We start from the raw sequence: 27,041 nt of genomic DNA on the forward strand, positions 1-27,041 counted from the left end.
TTTTTTTTTTAAGTAAGGCTTATCAGGGTTTTTTTTTTTTTATTACAAAACCCCTTCTGCTCATTGTAAAAATGTTGGATAGTACAGAAAAGCAGAGAAATTATAAGAGAAAAAAATCACCCACATTTCTACCCTCAAAGCCAATCACACTTTGATATCCTTTCTTTAGGTAGCCCCTTGTTATGCAACTTATGCCTGTATTCTTCTGTCCTTTCTCATCTCCTTCCTTTGTCACATACTTAGTGCCCTCACGCGGTGCTTCATTCATTGCCTGTCCACAACTTTTGTCAGTTTTACCTCCAGAAGCTCAGCCAGGTTCTCACAGTGAATATCAGAGAAAAATCCCCTCTTACTTTCTGCAGGGGAAGGGGAAGAGTTGGCATAGTGAATCTCGGGGCTGCATGGATAGTCTTGTTTGAAGAGAGGGTCAAAATTTAAAATTGAGGCCTTAGATCTCCTGGCCCAATCCCAAACTCCTTTCTGTCATGGTCTAAATTGTAGACACAATTTCAAAATGGGACCCATAATTTTGCTTCAGCAAGATGATGTTTGCTGACTATTTAGAAACATGTCAGTGCACTCTGTTCGTAGCAAAGGGTTGCCCTTGCCCTCAGGGGAAGCTGGAACCAGAACCTAACCTTACATGTATTTAATTGGAGCCCAACCAGCCTGGAGAAAGGGAAACACCCAACTCCTGTTGGCTCTCGCCCTTTATTAAGAGGAGGGAAATAGCCAACTCTACCTATTTTAGCCATCCTGTCCTGCCTTACTGGGGACTGAGAAACACTTGTTAAGTTTCAGAGTCCAGAGGCACAGACTCACTAGAAGACTGAGACCTAATCATAGGATTAGCAATCACCTCTCTTCCCCTCATATACATCACCACCTACTACAGGCCTATTTTTAGGAGTTCTTTTACCCAGTGCCATCAAGTCAGCTTAGGCAGAAAACAAAGTGTGCAAAGATTGAGCAGACATCAGAACTAGACTCAGATATGACATTGTTACTGGAATTATCAAACCAAGAATTTAAATCATAGGATTAATATGCTAAGGGTTCTAATGGACTACTTACTCAGGGATAGGCAATATAAAATCCCTTCCCAAAGTTATCTGACCCATATACACTCCTGTACAAGGATCCTGTCATTGTACATCCTTTCCAACATTTAGTATTGCCTGAGTTTTTAATTTCTGACAAACTGGTGGGTACGAAAACATCTTTCTGTGGTTTCAAATTGCAGTCTGTTAAGTTCAGCATCTCTTTATATGTTTATGAAACATTCATATTTCTTTTGCAAAAGGCTGATTATACCTTTCACTTTTTTTTTTTTACTAGATTGTTCATCTTCTTTTTGATTTGTAGAAGTTGTTTTCCAGATATTCAATATCTTCAGTTCATTGCCCTTAATCTTCTAACTTCCCCTAATTTATCCATGGTGGTCAATCAACAAAGGTTAGCTTTCTGTAGAAACACTCACATTCATGCCTATCTAATCATCTCAAAATTCATTTCGGAATTCAGCAAGGAAGATTTAAAAAAAAAATACCTCTGAACACAATTGTTACACTTGCACATACTTTTTCTTTTATCCTCACCCCAAAGTTAGGGAAAGTGCCGGAAATGGGTGAGTCTTTAAGGATCAAAAGTTTTCAACAAAATCTTAGAAGAGGAATTTTGCTCATTCACTGCTTGACTGCTCACGTTTATCTTTTGGTTTGACAGCACAATTAAACATACATATATTTTATGTTCATGAATAGCCTTAATTCCCCTAATTATATCAGCTCTGAACTGTAGGCAGAAACAGGAGGGGGGGGCAGGGAGGGAGAATGTGGAACCAGAGGCAAGAAACTTTATTGATGTGGCCTCTGTCTATAGGGTGTATCATATTTTTAGGAAAAGGAGGAAAAAATGCATTCTGAACTGGTTTCAGTTACTTACGTTACAGAGGGGGTATCCATGCCTAGAACAGCTTTCATGGATTTATTTGCCAATTGACATAAATTAAAACCAGACCAAACTTCATTCCTTCTCTTGTGTTTTTCTCCGGTAGATTTTCTTTGCCTTCTCCCTGTTCTCTCTATCCTACCCCAACGTCTAGCCTCTCAATGTCTTTAAAAATAATTTTGCTTTGAACACGTTTTCTTCTTTCTCAAGAGACATTTCCCATTGCTCTAGTTCCCATTCTGCCTGAGGGAACATTTTCTTCTTTCCTTCCATTCCTTCATTTTAACGCTCTCAATTATATGAGCCCCTGCGTAGATTCCCTAATAAGCATTCAGAAAGTAGGAGAGGGCTCAGTCTTATTGACTGAGTGATTTTATTTATTTATTTTTTGAGACAAGGAGATTTTAAGCCTAACAGGTTCTTTTAAGAAAAGAACCTTTTTATAGTAAGGTAATCATTTGCATTTTTTGGATCATTTTAACAACAATTGAGGACTCCTGAAAATCACGAAAACTGCTAAGCACAAAATCTTAACCCAGCTCTGGGAGGCAGCTTGCAATAATGGAAAAAATAAAGAACATTGTCCTTAATAAGACCTGAGTTCAAGGGGCCCATGTTCCATCTCTTTCTTGGGCAAGACTCCCTCCGAGTCTGTTTGCTTTTCTGTAAAATACTGTGCAGGTATGTTATGGAGATTTTCAACGAGCTAATGGTCAGAAAAGACTTTGCTCATTGTTCCAGTTAGAATTCTAAGTTAAGGTGAAGGAAATTTATTAGGATCTGGGGAGACAAGAGATGACTGGAAGAGGAGGGAATGCCCATAACCAGAAGCCCCAGCCACTCTGCTCTCCAGACCGAAGCATCAGCAAGTGCAATAAAATCCAGGGAGTCCACGAGGGAATGAAGAAGTTAAAACTATGTCCAGTCCCAGGGCAGTTCCTTACCCAGAGGAAAAATGGCCATCCTATTAACACCCCAATCTTTTTCCCAATCAGAAAGCCAAGTTCCCAATGAAAATTTGAATTGTTTTAGGAAGGGGAAGAGGATGCTAGATGACCAAAAAGTAACCAAGGCATACATAGGTTCTCAGTGCTAATTTCTTTCTTTGGATAAAAAAGATTCAACGAATGAAATTAGACATACCTACTTCACGTAAAATGTAACAGTCACTCCCCTCCCCGAGTGATCCTGTTCTTTTGCCCAAATCTTACTGTCCTTTAAGGTTCTGTAAAAACATCACTTCATCTCTGAAACTTTCCTCCACTATCCCACACTGGAAGGCTTTCCTCTGAAATCACCTCCCACCCACACCACACTCACTCCAGTAGTGGATACATACTACCCACTATTTGCAATCCCAGCCATTTGCCTGTGTGGACAGGTGTGTGAGAGAAACAAAAGCCTTACAAAACAATAGTTAGCTTTAAGATGTGTGAAACATGTTGATGCTTTTTTATTATATCCTATTTTATTTTTTTTAAAGATTTTGTTTATCTGACACAGAGAGACACAGCAAGAGAGGGAACACAAGCAGTGGGAGAGGGAGAAGCAGGCTTCCTGCCTAGCAGGGAGCCGGTTGCGGGGCTCCATCCCAGGACCCCGGGATCATGACCTGAGCCGAAGGCAGACGCCCGACAAACTGAGCCACCCAGGCGCCCCTCTATTTTTTTTTTTTTAATGCTGATACTAAACTGATTTCTCAATACGCTAATGAGTTGCAACAGTTTGAAAGTCACTGATCTAGTGGTTGAAAGGGGGCTATGGACTCAAAGGAACCAGGTTCAAGACTTGTCTCTGTCATTCAGATGTGTGGACTTAAACAGGTCACTTTGCCTCTCTGAGCCTCAGATTTTGTCAAAGAGAAATCATTCCTCTACTTCAAATAACTGTGAAATGATATACAAAAAGTAAGAAACATAGTGCCAGGAACATAGTAATGCTAGTTCTTATTAATATTAAATACTTTATAACCAGTAGAATTTAAACCTAAGTGTAGAAAACTGACATTGGAAGAAAAAGAGAAATTTCAGGGCAAATATGGTAATGTAACATTCTTCCTCAAATGGACAAGATCTTTTTACAAGCCTCAGATGACAATATAACTGAGATAGGATTTTCTTCTTTTTGCCAGATTATCTGAATGGTTCTCTTTCTTGGACCATTTTATATTTTATTTTATATATTTATATGTATATAATATATACATATTTATATATAATATTTATATATTTATATATCAAACATATCAATATTAATAATTAACATTGCTATATTTATGTTAATATATAAATATAATAGTTATATTATATGTAAAGATAATAAATATGATATTTTATATTTTATATAGTTATATATAAATATATTTTATTTTTTTACTTTATTTCTTTTTTCTTTTTTTATTATGTTATGTTAGTCATTATACAGCACATCTTTAGTTTTTGATGTAATGTTCTATGATACTTTGTTTGCCTATAAAACTCAGTGCTCCATGTAATCCATGCCCTCCTTCATACCCGTCATCTAGGTTTAGATTTTTCAACCAAGTTACAAATCTCTCCATTGGTCCATCTTCTTCCTTCCCATTCTCCTCATCCACATGGCCCTATCCTGTTTCCCTTCTTATTCTTCATTTCCTTTTTGGTATCATAATCTACACAGTTCCTCAAACTGGTAGCTTGGCCTCACTCCTCAACAACCCAACCTCCACCCCTAACAATAAGTCCTGCCAATTCTCCCTTTAAAGTATCCTTGGGACCCATCATTTCCTTTGTATTCACACTGACATTGCCTTTGTTCAGGCTCTCTTCAGCCTTCCCTTGGACTATATCATAGGCTCCTGTATGGTCTCACCACCTTTCTCCCCCCACAAATCCACTTTCTACTGCGCTCTCTGAGTATTCTTTCTAAAATACAGTTCAATATTTATGTAACGGTTGTGTCCCCCACTTCTGCCACCAAACTGGGTTTATATATGATACATAACTCCCTATAGCCTACAGAATTATCTCCAAATTTCTTAGTGTTCCATCTGAGGCTCCCTATGAATTCATCCTCGGCTGCTTTTCGTCTTCATTTCCTGCTGCCCTTGAACCTTCAGACCCTTCCAACCTTGTTAAATGGATGAATCACAGTCATAAGCCTCCGTGCCCTCATAACATGCTGTTCCCTCAGCCTAGAATTCTATTCTCCTTTTCTGTATGGGAAACTTCTGTTTATCATTCAAGTCTTAGTCTGTCCATTTATTCAATAAACATTTATAGAGCACATAAATGCTCAAAAATTCTTCTCAGTAATGGGAGTACAAGGGTGAAGAAAGAGAGTTCTCAACCTCAAGCTTCTAATAGAACTGTGAAACCCTAGGCAAGATTAATCACTCTCTTCCCCATGCTATCTGAATACTTTATACATAATGTTTAGTGAGGCCTTTATCACATTATAGCCCAGCTCTGTGCTTCTACATGTTCCTCATCAGATAATAAATATGCTCAAAACCAGGGAATATCTCATATTCTTGCAATACCCACTCCAGAGCCTGACACTCCATAAACAATGCCTGCTATAAGAATGAAAATATGAACTATATTTAATGGAATAGTTTAATCTCAGATTGATTTTGGTAGGACCCATATTACCAGGTCCAGTCAACTGTTTATTTAAGTCTTAAGTCTGGTGAAAGAAAGGGTGGAAAAGACAGATGATTCATGTATTTTAGAAATGATTACATTTTATCTTCCACATGATTTTTCTTCTCCTCTCTGTCCATTATTCAATTCTTAGGATTGTGGAAGGACTGGTCAAGGAAGACATATTATCTTCAAATGTGACCAAAAAGAGATACAGGCCCTAAAAGAAACATTAACAGAATACATATTATTGGATCATATGTTTTAAAAGACTGCTAAGATTCATATAAGTAGGGACAACCTTGAATTCCTATTACTGTTACTTCTAATAATAATATCACCTCAGCAGGATTTTTTTAATACCAAACTATAATAATTGTAATTTACTTGAATTTGGGGCTACATTCTTCTAATGTGTTAAAACCATATTAATCAGAACAACATTCAAAAGGTAGACTGAAATTTTCTCAGGCCTTTTCCCCCAGGATCTCAAAACATATCCACAGTGTTTCCTTTTTAAAAAAAAAAAAAAAAAAAAAAGGCATTTTGATTTCCTCTAGAATTAAGAGATAAGAAATAAATCCATACATGCTTGGTCAATTGATTTTCCACAAGAATGCTAAGACTGCTCAATGGGAAAAGAATGACACTAAGAGCATGAGCAACAAAACTAAAAATAGATAAAATGGATTTGATCAAAATGAAAAACTTGTGTATCAAAGGACACTTTTTGTGCACCAAGAAAATGAAGATAATCCACAGAAGGAAGACAATATTTGCAACCTACTTATAAGGATCTAGTATCTAGAGTATGAGAATTGTTATAATTCAACAACAAAAAGTCAAACAAGCCAATTTAAAAAATGAGCAAAGGACTTGAGTAGACTTCTCCCAAGAGAAATAGACATACCACTGGCCAACAAGCACAAGCACAAATAATTAGTTATTAGGAAGTGCACATGAAAACCATAATGAGATACCATTTTATGCCCACAGGGATGGCTATACTGTTTTTAAAACCCCCAAAGCAAAAAAAGCACAGGAGTTGATTAAGATGATGTGGGGAAGTTGGACTCCTCATACATTGCCAGTGGAAATGTAAAATGGTACAACTGCTGTGGAAAATGACTGATGGTTCCTCAGGATTCTCTAGAGAAACAGAACAAAGATATTTATTTTCAAGAATTGGCTCACACAATTATGAAAGCCGAGGAGTCCTGCAATCTGCCATCTATAAGCCAGAGACCCAGGAAATTGCCTCATGTAAATCAGTCCAAGTCTGGGGCCCCATAACAAGGGGAGATGATGATGTTGCTTCCAGTTCAGATTTGAAAGCCTGAGAACCAGGAACACAGGGAGCAAGAAGAGATCAATGTGCCAGGCTAGTAGTCAGGCAGGAAGAACCAATTTTTTCCTTCCTCCACCCTTTTGTTCCATTCAGGCCCTGAATAGATTGGATGATGCCCATACTGGGGAAGGCCACGACTTTACTAACTTCACCAATTCAAATGCTAATGTCATCCAGAAACACCCTTAGAGACACACTCAGAAATAATACATAGATAAATATCTGGGCACCCTGCAGGCCCTGTCGAGTTGACACATAAAATTAACCACCACAGTAAGTTAAACATAGAATTACCATAAGACTGAGCAATTCTACTCCCGATAATGAACTAAAAGAATTGAAAACAGGTGTTCAAACAAAACCATTTACAAGAATATTCATATAGCACTCTTCACAATAGCCGAAAGATAGAAACAACCCAAATGTCCACCAGCTGATGAGTAGATAACAAAATGTGGCGTATCCACACAATTGAATAGTATTCAGTCATAAAAAGGAATGGAGTATTGATGCATACTACAGCATGGAGGACGGACCTTGAAAACGTTATCTGAAATGAAAAGAGCCAGACACAAAAGGCCACGTGTTATATGATTCCATTCATATGGCATGTCCAAGATCGGCAAATCCACAGAGACCAAAAAAGTAAATTAGTGGTTGCCAGGGTTTGGAGGCAGAGAGGGGAACATAGTGACTACCTCCTGGGCCCGGGATTTCTTTGGGGTGGAGAAAATGTCCTGGATCCAGATAGTTGCACAACATTGCGAACGTACTAAATGTCAGTAATGGTAAATTTCATGCTTTGTCTATTTTATTGCAATAAAAAAGAAAGAAAAGATTTCCAGCAATGGATTTTGGGCCAGCAATTCCCCATTCAGCCTGAAGGCGCTATAGAAAGACTCTTTGCCTGTGGATCTAAAATGAAGTCCCCAGCCACACAGTTTTGGCCAACTCAATTCTCCAGCGTATACTAATTCTAAGAATAGCTCATAATGGTGTGCAGGAGTATTTTTTTTAATTTCTTAAACACTTGCACAATGCCTGCTATATGGCAACCTCTACATTAGACATTAGAGACACCGTGGTGAACAAGACAAATGAGAAATTTACTATCAAGGAACATAAACAATGGCCAAGAGACAGGAAAGAAATGAAACATAATTTCACGAGGATCCGCAGTTAACAAGGAAAATGAAACAAAGTGAAGTGATGGAAAATGATAGGGGAAGAGGGGAATCCAGTTGAGTTGGGAGCCTGAATTCAGGAAGGAGCAGCCCCCAAGCAGAAGAAACTGTGCGTACATGAGCCTAAAACTGGAAAGGCTGGGACATACTCAGAAAAGACTAGAGGGGCCAAAGCAGAGTAGGTGAGAATTGTAGGCATAAATAGGTAAAAGCTGTTAGTTATTGGAAGCCATCATAAGGTTTTATTTTTTTTTAAGATTTTATTTATTTATTTGACAGAGATCACAAGTAGGCAGAGAGGCAGGCAGAGAGAGAGACGGGGGAGCAGGCTCCCTGCTGAGTGGAGAGCCCGATGCAGCGCTGAATCCCAGGACCCTGAGATCTTGACCTGAGCTGAAGGCAGAAGCTTAACCCACTGAGCCACCCAGGTGCCCCCATTGTAAGGTTTTAGGTGTGGGAAACCATGATCTGATTGATGCTTTTAAAAGCACCGTCTCTGGCTGCTGCGCTCTGGGAGAAGGCTCTGAAGATCTCGGGGCGGAAGTAGGGTGACAGCTATGTTAGAGTCCCCATGAGAGGCAGTGGTGTCCCAGAGCTGTATGGGAGCACCCAAGATTCCTCACCCTGTCCCCTGCCTCCCATTTTCAGCCATTTTTTGCCTCTTGGATTATCACCTACAATGCCCCTGCCCTAAACCCAGCCTTTGTACCCTGGCCCAGCATGACTTGGCTGCCAGCCCCTTGCCAGGACCTATCCTGTCCTAGTCTCCTTGCCAGGACTGGGGTCAGAGGTCTGAAAATACCCATGACAAAACAACAACAACAACAATAAAAAAAATACAAGAAAGAACAATAGCCTGAGGTTTCTATTTTCCAGAACATGGGCTCTGTTACAAGTAGGTTGGTCCAGACACTTCCTGTTTATAAAAGGAGGTCCTGCAGTTCAAAGCAGGGCTTGATTTAAGGAGAGGCCATACGTGCCCCTGCACACAATGGGAGCAAAGGCTCTTGGCTCTGTCATTATTCCATGAAAGCTGGTCCCTAAAGGGCACCCCATCCTACCTTGGAGAGTAGTTTATCCTATTGTCAACAGTGAACCCCAGACTGGGCCCCTGGATTCTCTGTTTTTTCTGCTGTTCATCCTTGAGGACTAGCCCAGGAACTAAACCAGAGACAGAGTACACCGAACAATCAAGAATTTGAATGAAGGGGAAAAGGACACCTGTCAAGATAACAGAGCAAAACTCAGGAAGATACCTCGCACAGGTTCCCGGTTTAAATAAAAATATAGCTTTGGTGTAACAAGATGTCAAAAGCCTAAGGAGTAAGATACAGGAGCTTTTGTGAGTTGAGAGAAGGCTCTAGGAGGTTTTGATTATTCTTATTTCAATGGATGTAACAGTTGGAAAGGAAGAGAGGAAAGAAAGAAAGGAAGATGGTTGAATCTTGCAGAAGTTCAGAGATGTGATAAGCTCACCCCCCCCGCAAGTTTTCCTAATTTATAAGCAAATGATCCCATGCACATGCAGGCTACTGAGTAAAAGAAGCAGTAATCTTAGCAGAACTTTCCTAATAGACAGAATTTACCAGCAGGTTAACTTGATATACATAGTTAATGGGGTGCATAATCATGACTGTGCTTTGGAGTAATTAGGCATAAACAGTAAATAGTTTACATCATTAAGTGTAATTGGTGTTACTATTACATAACTGAACACATTTTGGCTTTTCTTCTCTGGCCTTAAGTTTTCCAGCATCCGTACTGTTATCAGTGGGACCCCATGTCCCCGACACTCACGCTGAATGATCACTGTCCTAAGGAACAAACACCCAAACCAATGGGTGTGTGAATGTCGCCCATCTCTCCCTCTGCTCCTCCTAAGTATTGAGGTCTCCCTTGTCCTCCAGCAAGGGTCCTCCTTGGGTAGAACAGCTATTTGGAGCTTTCTCATGCAAAAAGAGAAAGAAGGCAAGAAAAACAAGACTAGGGCTGAGAATGGGGACGGGGTGGGAATTTGCTGGGGGAAATCACAGAAGTGCTATGAAAGGGAGTTAGACAACACACAAAAGAGGCATTCTTTTAGAAGTATTCTGTGATTCACTCTTACATCAAGAAATGCAAGCAAAACCCTCAAGTTATTTTGAAATTTCTCTTGATTGCTGGGTATTACTGTCATTTTTTGCCATGATCCAGCTCTGACACTGGATCGCACGAATCACAAGATTGAAAGGGTGTTCATCATTATCATTATCAAACACTGATACAAATATATTTGAAAGTTCTCAAATATCACTCCATAATGGCTTGAATTCCATTTTCTGTAATTCCCATACTATGTGTCAGGACTGAGGACCCCCGTGGTGTATCTAATTCTACTCTGCCAGTCTCAATCTATTGAGGATTTGCTTTTCTTACAAATGTGGAAAGCCTTGTGCACAGAAAAGACCATTTGCAACTATTTGGTTGACTATAACCCCACAATCATATCTACGAATCACAATCATAAATATGAAAACCTTGGCTTTCTCATGTCTTTAGGCTCATTTTATAAATTGTGTCCATCTATTTAAAAAAAAACTAGTAATTCTAAAAAAAAAAAAAAAAAAAGGAAAAAAAAGAAAACAACCTAGCGATTCTACCTTAAAAGAAAAATGTAGTGCAGACTTTTACTTTATGTTTCATGATAAATTCAGTAGATTAAACCCCACCAAAGGGTACAACCCATTCATAAATTAATTAAAATATCTTTGACATTTTTTGTGATACTTTTCGATGTGTCCATTGACTAGGCTATAGTCTTCCAGTTAATTAGCCAAACGTTAGTCTAGGTGTTGCTGTGAAAGGATTTTGCAGATATAATTAGCACCCTTACTCAGTTCGGTGTAAGCAAAGGAGATTATTCTGGGTCAACCTGACTTTGTCAGTGAAAAGGCCTTAAAAGCATGGCTGAAGCTTTCATAGGAGGAAGAAAAAGAAATTCTTCATCTGGACAGATTTGGCCCATGTTGATGGAGCTAGAGCCTATCAGGTCAGGATCTTCTCCCCTTACGACCTGCCTTACAGACTTTGGATTTGCTCAACCCGCCCCTACAATTGCACAAGCCACTTTCCTTGTGATAAACCACACACACACACACACACACACACACACACACACACACACAACACACATGTACACACCTCCTACTGGATCTGCTTTTCAGATTGAACCCTAACAGATACACATTTCAGATCTGATAGAGCTAAAACTACTTCAAACGCCTAGCAGGGCAGACTTACAAACCCTACAAGCACAATTTCTATTAATCTAATAAAAGAAACTTTTAAAGGTTAAAAAAAAAAAACCTAGGTTTTCTTAAATATGCAACACTGTTTCCAAAACTGATCATATTCTTACTTTTCTTAATTAAAAAAAATACATCTACTAATAACATTGCAAATTCAAGCCACAAAGCAAGAATGACAGTTATTCTAAACTGTCAAATTTTCTTAATATTTCGAAGAATTAAAATAACAAAACAGTGGATTATGAGAATCGTTTTTTCTCCTAAAAGCACACACACACAAAAAAACCCTGTAAAGGTTTAACTTACTTTGATATATATATGTGTGTGTGTGTGTGTGTGTGTGTGTGTGTGTGTGTTTATGTTCATATTTGTGTAAGTTGCCAAAGCTATAATGTCACCTAACTCTTTAAAGGTCATAAAAGTAAAACTGAATTTGAATCAGGGTAAATAGTTCTATGATTGGAACAAATGGTATGAACAACGGACAATAACCTCGTTCCACTTCAAATACATTCAAGAGATTTAATTCCACAAATGTGTCAGAGAGCTTTAAAGACAAATACTTGAGAGATGTATCTAAACATGAATTTCAGTTTAACCTAATAAGGTAAATTCTATTTGAACCTTCCTTGTTTTGACAGCTGAAGATGTCTGAAGTGAAGAGAAGGGGGCTGTCAGTAAGAAAACACGGGGGCAGAAAGCAGAGGGCAGAAATTAGAGAAGGCTCCCATGATGGACATGTTTTTGTCAAAGCCTTCATGAAAACTATGATACGGGTGAGGGCTGGAGCTGGCGGAATGGAGAGTAAGAAGGATAGTTAAGAAAGCATCCTACAGAGAAAGTGGCAAAACTTGACGAGGCCACAGGAAAATTGTAGTGTAATTTGAGAAGCAATGCTTCAGGTCAATAAACTGATTCTAAACAATACCTGTATCTCAGCTTTAAAAGAAAAAAAATATATATATATATATTTAATTTTGGGGTGGCTCAGTCAGTTAGGCGGCCAACTCTTGATTTAGGCTCAGGTCATGATCTCAGGGTCATGAGATTGAGTCCCATGTAGGGTCCTCAGCATGGAGCCTGCTTGAGATTCTCCCTCTCTCTCTGCCCCACCCCACTCGCATATACTCTCTCACTCTCTCTCTCCAAAAAAAAAGAAAGAAAGAAAGAAAGAAAGAAAGAAAGAAAGAAAGAAAGAAAGAAAAGAAAAAGAAAAAGAAAGAACTATATATGATGAAGTTAAGCACTTTTTTTTAAAGCAAAAAAGAGAGAGGGAAGAAGAAAAGAAAAGAAAAAGAAAGAGAAAGAGGGAGGAAAAGAAAGAGAAAGAAGGAGAAAAAGAAAAAGAAATAAATTTCCAAAGGTGAGGAGAAAGGATCTGGGGTCATGAAAGCCAAGAGGCTACTTCAGGAGAGGTGAGACCACTGAAACTCCAACAAGGGAAATGAAAAGAGGCCTATGTTTCAAGAATCAAATAGAACTTTGGGTGAAGTCTGAGAATGAAGATGTAGAGATAGGTGGGGATGAGAGGAGCCAAAGACGGAAGAAAATTGGAGAAGAGAGAAAGGGGAGCATCTTCAGAAGAGTTATTAGATTCCCTTTAATTTCCTTTGAACAATTCAAATAAAGCCCAGGACTACACTGTAATGACTTTTACTTGCAGAATTGTGTGTCTAACTGCAGCAGTACACTAAGTCTGGGCCCCCCGGCAGACTGGGATTGATTCAGATAACATATTTTGGAAAATGATTTGCTAAATTCTTAGATCCGAAATGGGGAAGAAGGTTTTGTGTTGCTTGCAAAAGTACAGAGATCGGCTACTTTCCCAACAGAGTCCATCTGCTTTGCAAGGGTCATCTTTTTCCTTGCATTCGAGGATAAGAAACCTATCTGCCTTTTGTAGGTTTATATACTTTTCAGGCATTACATTATGTTGATATCAAAGGAAATCTACAATACTAGTGGCGGGGTCCATTTCTTCGGTCATTCATTCGGCAGAGGTCTGTGAAGAAGCAATTCTGTGCCCAGCACTGTACTAGCTTCTGAGATTAGGGAGATAAAACATGAATTCGTCCTTTGAGAAACGCAGACTGGTGGACTGTGAATTCATTCTTCCCATCCTTCTGGAAAGTAGTTCAGCCACAGCTCTTAAAAAATATACGAATTTCACGTGCCCCAATAAATCCACTGCCAGAAATTTGACCGAATGAAATGACTTTTGTGACTTTTATTTTTAATCAATTTCCATGTAATTTAAACTTTTAAGTTTTCACATTTTAAGCCTTAGTCAAACAGATGTCTGTTCAAATCCTGTCTCTGCCACTTATTACACTGTTGCCTCACTTTCCCGGGGCTGCACTGCTTGTAAGACCAAGAGAGCAATTCCAGCATATCGAGTCACTAGAGGTGTTTACTGTGCTGGCATGTACATCATCTACCACTGTGCCTAGGACATGGAGGATGCCTAATAAACAATCCTGTCTCCCCTTAAGTGGTAACCACGGAAGTCTGCAATTACATACAAATCCATAAACTGGCGAACAAAGCTGAGGAAATAGGTTCTCAAACAAGCTTGCTAAGGTGATCCGGTTACTGGGTTGGTTTTTGTTTTCCCACAAATGTCTTCCTGCCACTGAAACTCTGAGTTCCAAGTTCCAAGTTATATTTACATATTTCACTGTGTTGGGGGATGCGATTGTTTTTCTTTTTCCAAAGGCAGGACCCATTTTGAAGCATCATGAGAAAGAGCAAAGAGCAGTGCTTCTGGGTTTCCCTGGATAATCGGGGTTGGGAATTCAGCAGAACGATGTGAACCTCGCATTTATTCACAGCTCAATAAACATTTTTTGAAGATCTATGATGGGCCAGACACTGGGCCAGGAACTCGGCATTCAGAATGAAATGATGTGATTCTTGCCCTCAAGGGGTCTATTTCTGGCCTTTATGGACAAATAAATCTGCTATTACAGAACAAGTAAATCCTACCACAGAGTCATGCCCGGTGTTACCACAGGAGCCTGGAGAAGAAGCGTCTACACCAGACCAGCTGGGGAAGGGCTTCCCAAGGTGGTGCTTAAACTGAGCTTCAAAGGATGATGAGGAGTTAGTTAAACAAAAAAGCAGAGGGGCCACGCCAGGAAGAAAGTAAAGTCTACTCAGAGAAACAGCAGGAGTGACCGGGCACCAGAAACCATCATTCCTCGCTTAACATTGACATTATGTTCTCTGGAATTGTTCTTCAGATGAATTTAAAGCAATTTTCTCAATTACTAAGTTTTCTTACAAGAGAAGAAGGGAAGCCTTCACTCTGGAGTTACCTCAGAATCTCCACCTTGATCATGGCCTGTCTCCGAGGAATACAGAACCATAGTGATGATTCAGGAGCGCAGGGAGACAGAACATCTCCTAAAACAGTCATTTTCTTGGCCAGGTGAGTCTGCCGTAAGATGGACTTCCCTGGAGGAACCAACCGCCCTGAACTTTTACTCAAAATGCATCTGCACACCTTTTCCCTTAGCACCTGCTCACCTTCCAATGTGAACTTTTCGGTTACATTAAAGGCAAGAAGTGGGGTTGGGCAAATGGAGCGTGACTGGCCAAAATGGTGTATTTTATTATAATTGACATAAAGCTCTCTGATCCAGAGACATCATAGTAAATGGAATCTTATCTGGCATGGGATTTAGTGCCCAAATTTGGATAGAAGGCACAGGAGTGTGGGCAAAAGTACCCTTGAACATCCCATAAGCCACCCACAAAGAATAATGTGCATGTTTTGTGTTGACAACCCTGTTTAGTACTATGTGTATATAAATGTATAATGCATACCATTGTGGGTGTATAAGTGTATAAGGCGTAGAGCAAATGACGTATAAGCAAAATAAAATTTAAGGCATTTTCATCTGAGTTATTTAAAACAGCGCTTGAATAGCTAAATTTAAAAACTGAAACCTGTGAGGGGTCCCCACTTTATAAATCCTAGTTCAATACTCATGCCGGTCCAGGAGCCTAGGATTTTTAAGAGATCGAAGGAATTTATTCTAGAAGAGCGAGCACGGCCCTTAGGATCAGAAGACCTGGGATCCAGTCCTGCCACTGTCACTTATTGATAAAGAGGGCCTAAAGATTTAAAAATCTAAGCATTTATCGGGTTTGCCCAAGATAGTCTTGGAAAATATTCATGTCTATATTTGACATTCGATGTGTAGGTACAGTGCACCAGATAGGGTAGTGAAAGACCCGTGTCTTCTCTCCCTTTCTCGACTTAATAAAATACAACCAGGGACCTTTTTATTTCCCTTGGGTACCTTCACTCATTTTCTCATTCAGTACTCAATAAATGTTTAGACTATTTTTAGAGCAGACTATTTTTAAACTGCAACAAGATTTTTAAACAGAGTTAAAGAGGTTTCCCCACAACTTCATGTATGGAATGAAAGATAGCCACAGGAATCATAATGTATACAATAAATTGACCACAGATTATTTTTCAGAAAACCAGTCTCATTCAACATTGACAACGACTGCATTGCAAAATTAGGGAACAGACTGAACAGTCCAGTTTTAACCTATCTGCCAAACTGGTACTAAGAAGAAAATCAACATTGCCTCCACTGGTTTCTGCCCTGGGTCTCCCCAAGGTCACGTATATGATCATCACTGTCATGGGCCCCCTCCTCTGTGAAATCCCTCAGAACTTAGGAAAATCAGCTTAGCTACCTTTTTATCTTGAGCTCTCTACACCCAAATGGAGAAACAGCCCTTTTTCTATGAATGGCTCGATTTCATTTTTTAAAGATGGTCCGTACACTAGGCTCCACTAGGGATTTCGAAGGTATCGCCTGAGTGTTTTCCAAATAACTCAGGCGCAATAAAACTGCCAAGTATGCTTTGTCATTGGATTTTTTTTTTTCAAATATGAGTAATTTAATCCATGTGTTGCTCATTCATAAAAATTTCTACAATGCAGTTTAAGATTTTTAAAAGCCTCTTGTTCTCCCAGGAGGTACTGGGGCCTACTTAATACTTTTCTAGAAACTAATTTTTAAATCAAATTTCCAAGCGGGCAGCTCCCTTTCCCTTATGAAATCTGGATCCTGAAATTGTAGTTTAGGTTGGAAAACAGATTCCAAATGTTTTGCCTGTTATTTTGTTTGTCGACTACTTGTGCTAAGTTCAATTTCAGTGGGAACGTCAACTCAATTTTGTATGGAACTCAGTCTCTTTTAGGGAAAGACAGACTATTAGAGAATGTAAGCGCTATTAGTTGGATTCCACTGCGTGGTATTTTTGTTTGTTTGTTTGTTTGTTTTGAGGAAGCAAATGAAACCCTGCATCCCAAGAGCTAATGGAAAGATGTTTAATTTCCTTCCTCGTGTAGGGGCTGTATTTTCCCAGGGAACTACGGTTTCATTTAGAAAATTGCTTTTTCAGGGTTCTCATTATTCTGTTGCTCTGGAAGGCTAACTTACCTCCCGCAGACATGAGGTAGCATCTCTTGTCTCAGCTGGAATCCTTCTCCCCTGCACATGTGCAAAGCGGTTCCCTTCCCAGGGGAGGGCCCCACCCACCACGCCAATTCACAGGCTCTGCCTTGCTTTTCTCCTTTTTTCAGCATCTGTCTTCAAAATGATAAGATATTTCTCAAGAACAGCCTAGAAAGCTGTTCCTCCCCCTCCCCCCCACTTCTCCCTGCCTCATAGTCACCCTCCGCTTTCTTTGGTCCGAAACCAACTGTGAATCCCTGTCTGCCTTGCTAAGTGCTAGGAAAGCTGAGAACTCAAGAGGCTGCAAATATTGTGTCTTTGTTTTGCTTGTCATTTTGAAGTAAAGCTAGTTTTTTCCCTGCTTTGGGGGAAAAACTCTACCATGCCAATGGAAGAGGCCTGTGAGAGTTCCCTGTTCCTTCGTGGTGAGATGGAGGACCTCAGTTGAATTCGTAAACCACCTCAAAGAAAGAAAAGAGAAGGGGAGCCTGGGCGGCTCGGTCAGTTAAGCAGCCGGCTCATGGTTTGGGCTCAGGTCATGATCTTGGGGTTGTGGGATTGGGCCCCGCGTTGGGCTCTGTGCTCGGTTCAGAGTCTGCTTGTCCCTCTCCCTTTGCTCCTCCCCCAACTCTTGCTCTCTCTCTCTCTCTCTCTCTCTTTCTCTCTCAAATAAATAAAATCTTTTTTAAAAAACGAAAAAAGGAGAAATGAAATTATGTATTTAACGAGTGAACACGAGCAATTCACCACTGGGAGGAGGTGACTTTTCATTGGGTGCAGCTAAGTGGCTCTCAGCAGGTGGGGATATTTGCTGTGTATAGTTTTATTTCATTCCCAGCCTAGTTTCCTTTTATTTTGGAGCTAATGCTGGCTGTGGGTCTAGTTGTAAGGGCAATAAAACAGAATCAGCAAATCACACTTACTTTTCATCCTTTTCCAGGATGAAAACAAACAAAAATGTTTGTTTCTATAGCAGCAACCAACTGCTTTATTCCACCAACTTTTCCTGTATCTTGTCTTTTTTGCCAGAAGGTGCTGTGTGTTTAGTAAAATGTTCTATAAAAACAAAACAAAACAAAAAAACAAACAAAACAAAACAAAACTGTAGGATCTCCAGAGGCCAACTGACAGCCTGGGTTCAAAATCCCAGCTGCAGCGCTCACTGTGTGACCTCAGGCAAATCATATTAGTCCCTCTAGGCCTCAGTTTCCTCATCTATAAAATGGTCACAACAAGAGTGCTAACCTAAAAAGATTACCGTGAGCAATGAGTGAAATGAAGGAGTTAGAAACAGGGCCTGGCACATAGTCAAGCATTCAAAAACCATCCGCTTTCCCAGAATCTCTTCTGTCTCGCACGCAGTTAGTGGATTATCTTCAGAGAATTACCAAATGCTTGTTAGGAGAGACGAACACTGTATGTGGGCTTCTACCTGCCATTTGTCCCACAGATATCTATGGAGCTCCTGTTATGTGGCAGGCTCTGGGATAAACACAAAGGTATTATTTCACCCCCTTAAAAACAAAGACTCAAGACTCATTTTCCTCAAATAGAAACAAAGAAAGCCAAACGCTCTCCTCTGTTGCTACCCAGCTTTTGTTCGAATCCGTGTGCTGAGGCGGGAGAAGGAAATTTGTCCCAAAGGATTCTCACACACCAGAGAGCCATTAAATTAAAAAGCACTGGTGCTTCTGGGAGAAAAAGGCTGGAAAATATCACCACTTTGCACTAACGGCATCCACCCCGCAGACTCAGGCTTCTGACCCAGCTAAGGAGCCCACGCCGCTGAATGAGAGTAAGTGATGTGTTCCCATCCAGGTGCCCTGGGACTGATGTGTGCTGCTCATTAGCAGTAAGCGGTAGCTATGTGTGGAAATCCCAGCACACTGGAAAGAGAATACAACTCTAAGGAACCATAAATCACCTGCATTGATTCTAAAATTGACTGAGATGTGGCTAGAGAGTTGTTTGTTCAGAATTTAATTTGATTCACCAGCCATTGGACAGGCCTTTATTTGGTGTTAAACTGCTACATTTCCAGCTACTGAAGCTGACTCAGGTGTTCCTGAGTTTTTGTCTTTTTTTTTTTTTTTCTTCCAGAACTGCAGGCAAGGAGAATGGAATACATTTCTTTCAAACCCCGCTTCTGCGGGCATTGCAAATCGCTCGAGTCAAAGCTGAAACACGCCAGTCGAGTGACATGGGTAGCTGCGGTGCCTCCTGCATGGGTGAATTCACAGCTGGGCGCAGCTGGATGTGGCTGGGTTTAGCATCTTCCATCGGTGACCTTTCTATTCCTTTATAAAGACCAAGAGGCAGTGGAAAACACAGAGCAGCGTATTTTAGCCATCGGGTGCAGTTCCAATTGGCTGGCCAAAGTGAAAAATACCAGCCCCTTATTCCCAGCGCTCAGTCAACTAACCATCTGAAGCCCTGACCTCAGAATTTACCTTGTGCTCTGTACCTTCTTCCATCTCCTTCGGTATTAGGCGCTCACTGTACCAAGCTTCGTCTGAGTCATCCTGTGGTAATGTTCCGTCTCCAAGGTGGTGGCAGTCCCTGTGCCCATCTACAACCTTCCCCTTCTCCCATTTCCTCATTCTGGCCACGGCCATTTCTCTCCGGTTCCTCCCGGCCTCCATAGTCCAAATAGCAAGTTTTTGGTTGCATTTGGCTTCCTTGCTTAGCTTGTGCTCTGAGGTCAGCCATATCAGGCGACCTTCACTCACTGATGCCTTTACAGTGCTTCTGTACCCAAAGAGTAATGGCCACGTCCCCCATGCTAGCCCTCGGTAGAACGTCTTCTCTTTCTGGACCTATTCTACAGGACTTGGAGGGAAGTCTTGAAATAACTGTTGTCAATTATGATGTACATGCCCATACCCAGTCCTTTCAGGCTCCACTCCAAAGCCATATCCTTCTAGATGTCCTCCTTGGTGGTCTCAGCCAGATATGAATGCCCCTACCTGCCAATACCCACAGCTGTTTTCTCATGGACTGCTTACTGCCTTATACCCTTTCATGTTTCCATTGTCTAAATAATATTACCTTCCCTGCAAGATTATGACTCCCTAAATGTGGAAATTGTTTTATATTTCTCAAGCTTATTCCTCTGCTTTCTGCTGTAGTATGTGTTTTGTTTAATTAATTTGGGCAGAGCAAACTGTCCCTTGTTAATACTGGTCATTTTCAACCCTCACATATTAGACATTCATAAACCTGTGTTTTTACAATGATATTTATAGCAAGTATTTCTAGACATCTCTGTGCCATTACAGCAAAATCGTATAGCTTGAATAAGTGAGAAAGAAGTGAAAATTGAGGAAAATCCTGACTCAATAAGAAAAAGGGATAGCAGTCCTTCTGTAAGGGAAGGGGACATCAAAGAGAATAAAAGGAAGGAGAGTAGAGATATGAAGATACAGAGTCCCCCAGGGTTCAACTAGTTTGTGTAGGGCCCAGTTAGAAATGAGAAGCCTTAAATTGGGGAGGAAGGTAGCAAAGAAGAAATCCTAACTCACCAAGTTTGTGCCATGTACTACAATCTTCAAGCAGAAGACATGATCCAACATGGAGTCACCTAGCGGTGGTGTAGGTGGTGGCTTCATGGAATTGGAGAGAGAGAGAGAGGGGGAGAGGCTAAATTAGTATCCCAGCTGCCCTTTGCTCTCTGAAAATGGAGGAAATACACACATCCCCTCATGCCAAGAGGCTTCCAGGGATACAAGCTGGGAGACTGTAGTCCAAAGAATGCGGTGAACTAGAGCAGAATCTTCCAGGTAAGATAGAAGACGTGAAAAAGACACAGAGAGGTGAAGAAAAGTCAACCACAGGAAGTCACTGTGCCCTGACCAATTTAAGAGAATTGCCAGGAGAACATCAACTGTAGACACAAGCTGAAGGCCAGTATCCAGATCTGTAAGAGATAACCTCAAAAGAACTACCTTTTTTGATCCCAAAGGAATTCTCCCCTTAACCAAAGGGCTATGTACCTGTCTGAAAGAGATAAGGATATCATTCACTGGGAATCTTAAGTGTGTCTTGCTCTACAGAGATATATACGTGAAGATATCTATGTTTGCACATTTATAGGTACCTAAATACACAAACACATACACACATATAAAAATATATACTGTCATGGAAGAAGACAGATCAATTTCCTCCATCCTTACCTGAGGAACCCAGCAAGTTCTAGCATGACAGCATAAAGCCATAGGCTCAAGGATCTTCCAGACTGGCCCTGAGGCTGGCTTGGGGGTGAGGCTTGGATCTAATTTGCCTATTCCCATCCTTTCTCCCCAGAAGCCAGCCCCAACTCTGGCCATGTCGAAGTGTTTTTTAATCTACTGGATCACCCATGTTCAAGCAGGAAGTATCTGCTCAAGACTATCATTTGGAATTTTATGATTTTTCTGTTCTACCTTTTAGTAGCTATGTGACCTTGAGCAAGTTCCCATGTCTGCACATTTCAGATCATCATTTCTATGACACGTAACTATGACAATGAAGAAGAAAGACAGTATTTGCTGGATCTAGCTGGTACACATAGAAGATTGCATTATGAAATCAGAGTTGCATTCCTTTCTGTCTTCTGTGAACAAAAAGAGTTCATGAAAATTTGACCGGACTATGCCTATTTGACTGGACTATGTAGGAGATTGTCTCCTACAAAGGGTGATAAGAGAAGAAACAGAATTTCTATTACAACTGCAGACTGTGCTTTATACTACATACTTTTATGCTACATACAAGTCTTGGCTCCTTCCCTGTCTATGTTCTCTTCCTTATTCCCTTCCACTGTTTCCAGGGGCTTGATCCCACAGTTCTCCTTTCTCCCTCCAGGACCATTCACGGTCCTCTCTCTGTTGTGGTTTTCCTCATGATCATCTAACATGCCGTCATCTTTCCTGTCCTGAATAAAACCCTCTTGAGCCACAGCTGGCTTGGCTGGGTCTCTCATTATCACTTCCAAAATCACAGTTAAGAGCATTCAACTACTTGCTGACTCTACATCACAGTCTCAAATCTTATTAACTGTAGTCTAGTTTAGATCCTATTCATTCTACTTGGAAAAACACATTCTCTTGATTCGCACCAATGACCCACCCTTTCTAAAACGTGAAATACTTGAATCGTGACTTTCCTTTCTAGAAATGCCAGTGCTTTTAGGGTATAGTTCTGATTCTTCACTTTAGCATTCACCTTCCATGACCCCAATCTATTTTTCTATACCTAAGATTGTCATAAAGACAAAATTAAAATAAAGAATATGACTATGAAAGCCTAGAAAGCTTTGCTTACTATTCATGTCTTAAAGATTCTCGATGTGTATTATGATATCAAAGTCTCTATGAGGAGCTCTACAGGAAAAAAAAAAATAACTTATTCAATGAATAATTGCTTGCTTCTTAATAATATCCATGGAATACTTCTTTTGATTACTATTCAACCTTTTACTATACAAATCTTAGTTCAGTTGTTTTAAAGGTACAAGAAAATATGCTTTAGGCTATGTATTTGCATCCCTCTCAGAACCTGTTCTAGGACTTGGATATAGTATGTGCTCAATACAACTGGGAATGCTAGGGTACATCCCATCCCAAGAGAAGGCATAAATTTTCCTTGCTTTTTAAAAGAAATTAATTTACAGCACATTTGTCTGAAATGAACAGGAAAGCAATGAACTATAAAGTCTCTATGACACCAGTATTTTCTTTGACTCTCTCAAAGGCCTCATTTCTCCATAGGACTTAAAGAAGGAAGGAGTGGGCATTTTTTAACCACTCACTAGAGCCAGGAGCCAAGCTTCAGTCAAGTACGTGATCAAGTGTCAGGTTCGTAACCCTATGAAATAGACAAGATTATCCACATATTTACTGATGATAAATCAAAGCTCAGAGTCACCCCCTAACGAAGTGACACCATCTGTCTTCAAATTCAGGTATGCCGATTCCAAAAATCCTTGCCTTTTGCACGGAACTGAAGCTTTCCCAAACAATGAGGTGAGGAGGGACATGCAAATGTTCACGCTGAAAACCAGAGAAGGAAGCCAAGATAAGAAAAGCATTTGTCCAGCGGCCTAGGTGATAAGTCTTTGCCAAGAACATTCTAAGGAGAAGACACTGAAGGGGCAAGCTGCCAAATCCCAATTTTAGGCCCCATGGAGAACCAAAAGAAGGAAGACTGACAAAGAAGGAAATGACCAGGCGCTCAGATTGCCTCAGCTCCTGCAAAGCTACCTGCCTTGGGGGAGCTGTAAACTGAACTAAAAGAGTTGTCATGAAAATTTGACTAGACAATGCCGAGCAGATTATCTCCTACAAAAGGTAATGAGAGAAGAAACAGAATTTCTATCACAATTGCAGACTGTGCTTTATTATTTTCCCCATGCTTGCTAACAATTACATTATTAACTCAGGAGTAGTCACTGAATGCCATTTGAAGAATGAATGAATGGAAATATGTTTATGCCAGAGAACCACTTAAATTACCTACCTCCTTGGGCCCCTGGGTGGCTCAGTGGGTTAAAGCCTCTGCCTTCAGCTCAGATCATGATCCCGAAGGTCCTGGGATCAAGCCCCACTTCAGGCTCTCTGCTCAGCAGGGGCTGGCTTGCTCCTCTCTCTCTGCCTGCCTCTCTGCCTACTTGTGATCTCTGTCTGTCAAGTAGATAAATAAAATCCTTAAAAAAAAAAAAAAAAAGATAATAAATTCCCTACCTCCCCTTAATGAGTAAGGGTAGCCTCACTATCCATGAGGAACGAAGCATTTATAAGTAAAGTTATTTTGAAATTTGTATTCTCAGAATATAGCAACATTCCTTGTGGCTGGTTTCATATATCAGTCATCAAAACATCAATATTCTCCACACATATGGCCATCATATTTTGATGTTGCTTTATCAAAACACCTAGTGTCCACCCAACACTGCCACGCATTTTTAACCTGAAAAGCAAATCAAATGGTATCTTGGCAATCTATGTTGATTGGAAGCTCCACTGATGGAAAATCCTCTCCCTCCACAGGACACCAGTAGTGCTCCTTGTATGTTACACGGTGAGCGAAAGCAGAACAATGAGAAGAACATAGCTGGGTGACAGCACTTACTGAACATTCGGATGATAGGGTCAGAAATAAAATAAGAACCCCTTTGTTCTTGGCATTTTCTGCAGAGGATTCTTGGAGCCTCTGCGAAAACCCAATTCTACAAGGCTTTTTTCTGCAAAATTACTGGCAGATAGGAACTTTTCAGCTAGCACATGCCAAAGCCTCTGCCAGGAATGTAAGCTGTACAATAATTTTTTTTATGTCTTTAGACACCTAGAACAGAAACCTTAAACACCCAAGTGTCAAAATAAGACAGATAACCCAATAAATTTGCTAGAGCAGGGACAGGGAAAACAAACACAGCCTTCTGTTATACGGATGTCTTTTAACTCTCTCCGACCACTAGCCTGAAACCTTAGCCTGCCACACGTCTTTCCTGTCGAGCTGTTTATTTAGACTCCCGTAAAGCCTCTCAGCGCCCATTTTTAATTTTCAGCTTGCTTCTTGTCAGCTTTCTGAAAAGCATAGCAAGATCCACTGTTTAACAAAAACAGACACAAATCAGGGAAGGAGGAGATGGGACGGCAGGAGGTGGTGGGTGGGGGTGCCTCCCAGCGAGTGTGAGAGAAAAGCGTTCCTGGTCCCATTGGTTTGCGACTGGGCGCAAGGGCTGCCCATGGAGGTCATTCAGTCTTGCGGGCTTGGGCTTTAACTCTCTGACCACCCTTCCTTCGGCGTATTCTGCATTCCTTCCTTCATGAAACGCTCCGTAAGTGCTCTTCGGTAACGTGGGTAAGAAAAGGAATCTTCCGTGGCAGTTCATTGCATTCTGGTCGTTTCCTGTGCTTGATTAGAGGGCTTGAGGAAGCTGCAAGCAATCATCTTGTCCTTCGAAAGAGGAAAGATAAGAGGCTTGAATTCAAAGATATCGTCAAGTAGTGTTATTTTTTTTTTTCAACGTAAGTGATAATCCACGACGTAGCAACTGTTGATCAAGTAATGTTCCATGCGACGTGCTGTGCCTGGACCTAGGGGCAGAGGGAACATGCTTTGTGAACCAAAAATTGGAAACTCAGAGTCTCATATAAAACAACCGTGGTGGAAAAACAACAACAACAACAACCGTGGTGGGTTCCAACGCAAGAGGCGGTTAGGGAGATGGAGTGTGGGTGCCTCAAGTCCTGGAACCCACGGGCAGTTTGATGACCTAAGAGGAGCAGCGTGACACACTACTTAAAAGTGGGCTGCTGGTTTTGTGAAAGCAAAAGGCTTATGGTCTTGGTAGTTTTGGGAAATAGAAAATATTTCCACCTCTTCCCTGTCTCTCGACTCCTACTCCGATGCAGGTAGAAGCAATCTTCGTTTCCTAGCAGACACTCAGTTTATACTTCATTAATAGCAACGTGGACAGCAATCTATCCTAGAATCGCTTATCATATAATATGTCCTAATTGTAGTGTATCTATCACATAGTGATTTTCTTAAAACCGTAAGGTTTGGGGACACTGGTAGGCAAAAGCAGGAGAGAAAGAGGTTCTTAAGGGAAAAATAAAATCCAAAGTGAATTGCACCCACAATCCCACTGTGTGTGTGTGTGTAGGTGTGTATGCGCACATAGAGAGGTGAAAGTCTTAGATCATCTCCGACATACAATCCCCCCCTCCCCCAGGGTTAGCCGCTGTAGCATTTGAGGACATGCCTTTCCTGGCTTTTTCTTGTGCTTATATCTGATCTATAAGAATATACGTGTACATGTACACATAGATGTTTACATCATCACAAACAGCCACATGTATGTGCACTTCTTTTGCACAATGGTGGAATCTTGCTATACCTATTGGTATACCACTTACTTTTATAATTATATAAAATTATATAATTTTATTTATATATTATATAAATATATATATAATTATATATAATTAAATAAAAAATAAAGTATTTATCTTGGCAAGCCAGTATGCACTGTTCCACGTGCTCTTTATGACAGTAGCTTAGTGTGCCTAAATAAATATACCATTTTTATTGAACCAGTCCCACAACTGAGCTAATTGGTAATTTGGGGGATTATAAACAAGGCTGCAATTAACATCCTTGTATGTATATTTTCACTGATTGGCGTAATTATTTCTGAAAGATAGATTTCTAGAAATAGTAATGCTGATAACTGGGCCTGGCCTTTTGTTATTAATTTATCAAAAGAAAGAATTTGAGGTTGAGGGAGAAAGGATCAGAGGCAACAGAAACACGGAGAGCCTGGAAGACAAATGTTGGCAGGGTTCATCCAAACACTGTTGCGAGAACAAGAAATCTGAGTCTCTGACATCAGGGATCTGTTTCCATTGACGAGGGATCTCAAGAGCTAGGCGTCTCCAGCTTTCCTGAGTCAGCATTTTAATTTTAGGTAATAATTAGGTAAATTGAATAGTATCTAATTCTTAGAACTTACTCAGACTTTATGCTCACTAAGCAACATTCTGAATGCAGTATGATTTTCCCAAAGATCTCACTTGAGAGAGAATTGAATAGAGGAAAAATGTAGATAGTAAGCTTTCTCCCAGTCTGTGTTTTGGGTTCACGTAAATCTGCCCCTGAGAAATGAATCCTCCCAGCATGCTCATAAAATTAGTTTCTGAAATTACAGAATTAGTTTTTGAAACTACAGAATTACCTATGGGGCTTTTTGAAAAACATCCTGTCATTAACATGTGACCATTTCGCCTCCATTATGTATCTCTGCTTTCAAACTCCTAGAAAGCAAGACCCAGCCTTATTTGAGTCTGTCATGCCTGCAGCTAGAGGGCAATGGCGGAGTGGGCGTCAGGAGCCCCGTTAATTTCTCAATGTCCTTGACATTGAGATCTCCTGGTTCAACATCTTAACTGCAACATTGACACTGCCTGCACCTGACTCCACGGTCTTCGGTCTCACTTGCCTTGAAAGCACACAAAAATAGCATCCTGCTGTTTATAGAGCAAAGTACAGTTCCCTGTACTTTGCCATTTAGGACCCAAGATCTGGACCCATCATGACTTTGCAGTCCAATTTCTCACTCTACCTCTCATTTCCATCTCTAGGTCTCTGCTTATGTTATTTTCTCCACCTGAAATGCC

The sequence above is a fragment of the Enhydra lutris genome, unplaced genomic scaffold (genome assembly GCF_002288905.1).
Source record: "Enhydra lutris kenyoni isolate GAN:26980312 unplaced genomic scaffold, ASM228890v2 scaffoldscaffold47, whole genome shotgun sequence".
Taxonomy (NCBI): domain Eukaryota; kingdom Metazoa; phylum Chordata; class Mammalia; order Carnivora; family Mustelidae; genus Enhydra; species Enhydra lutris.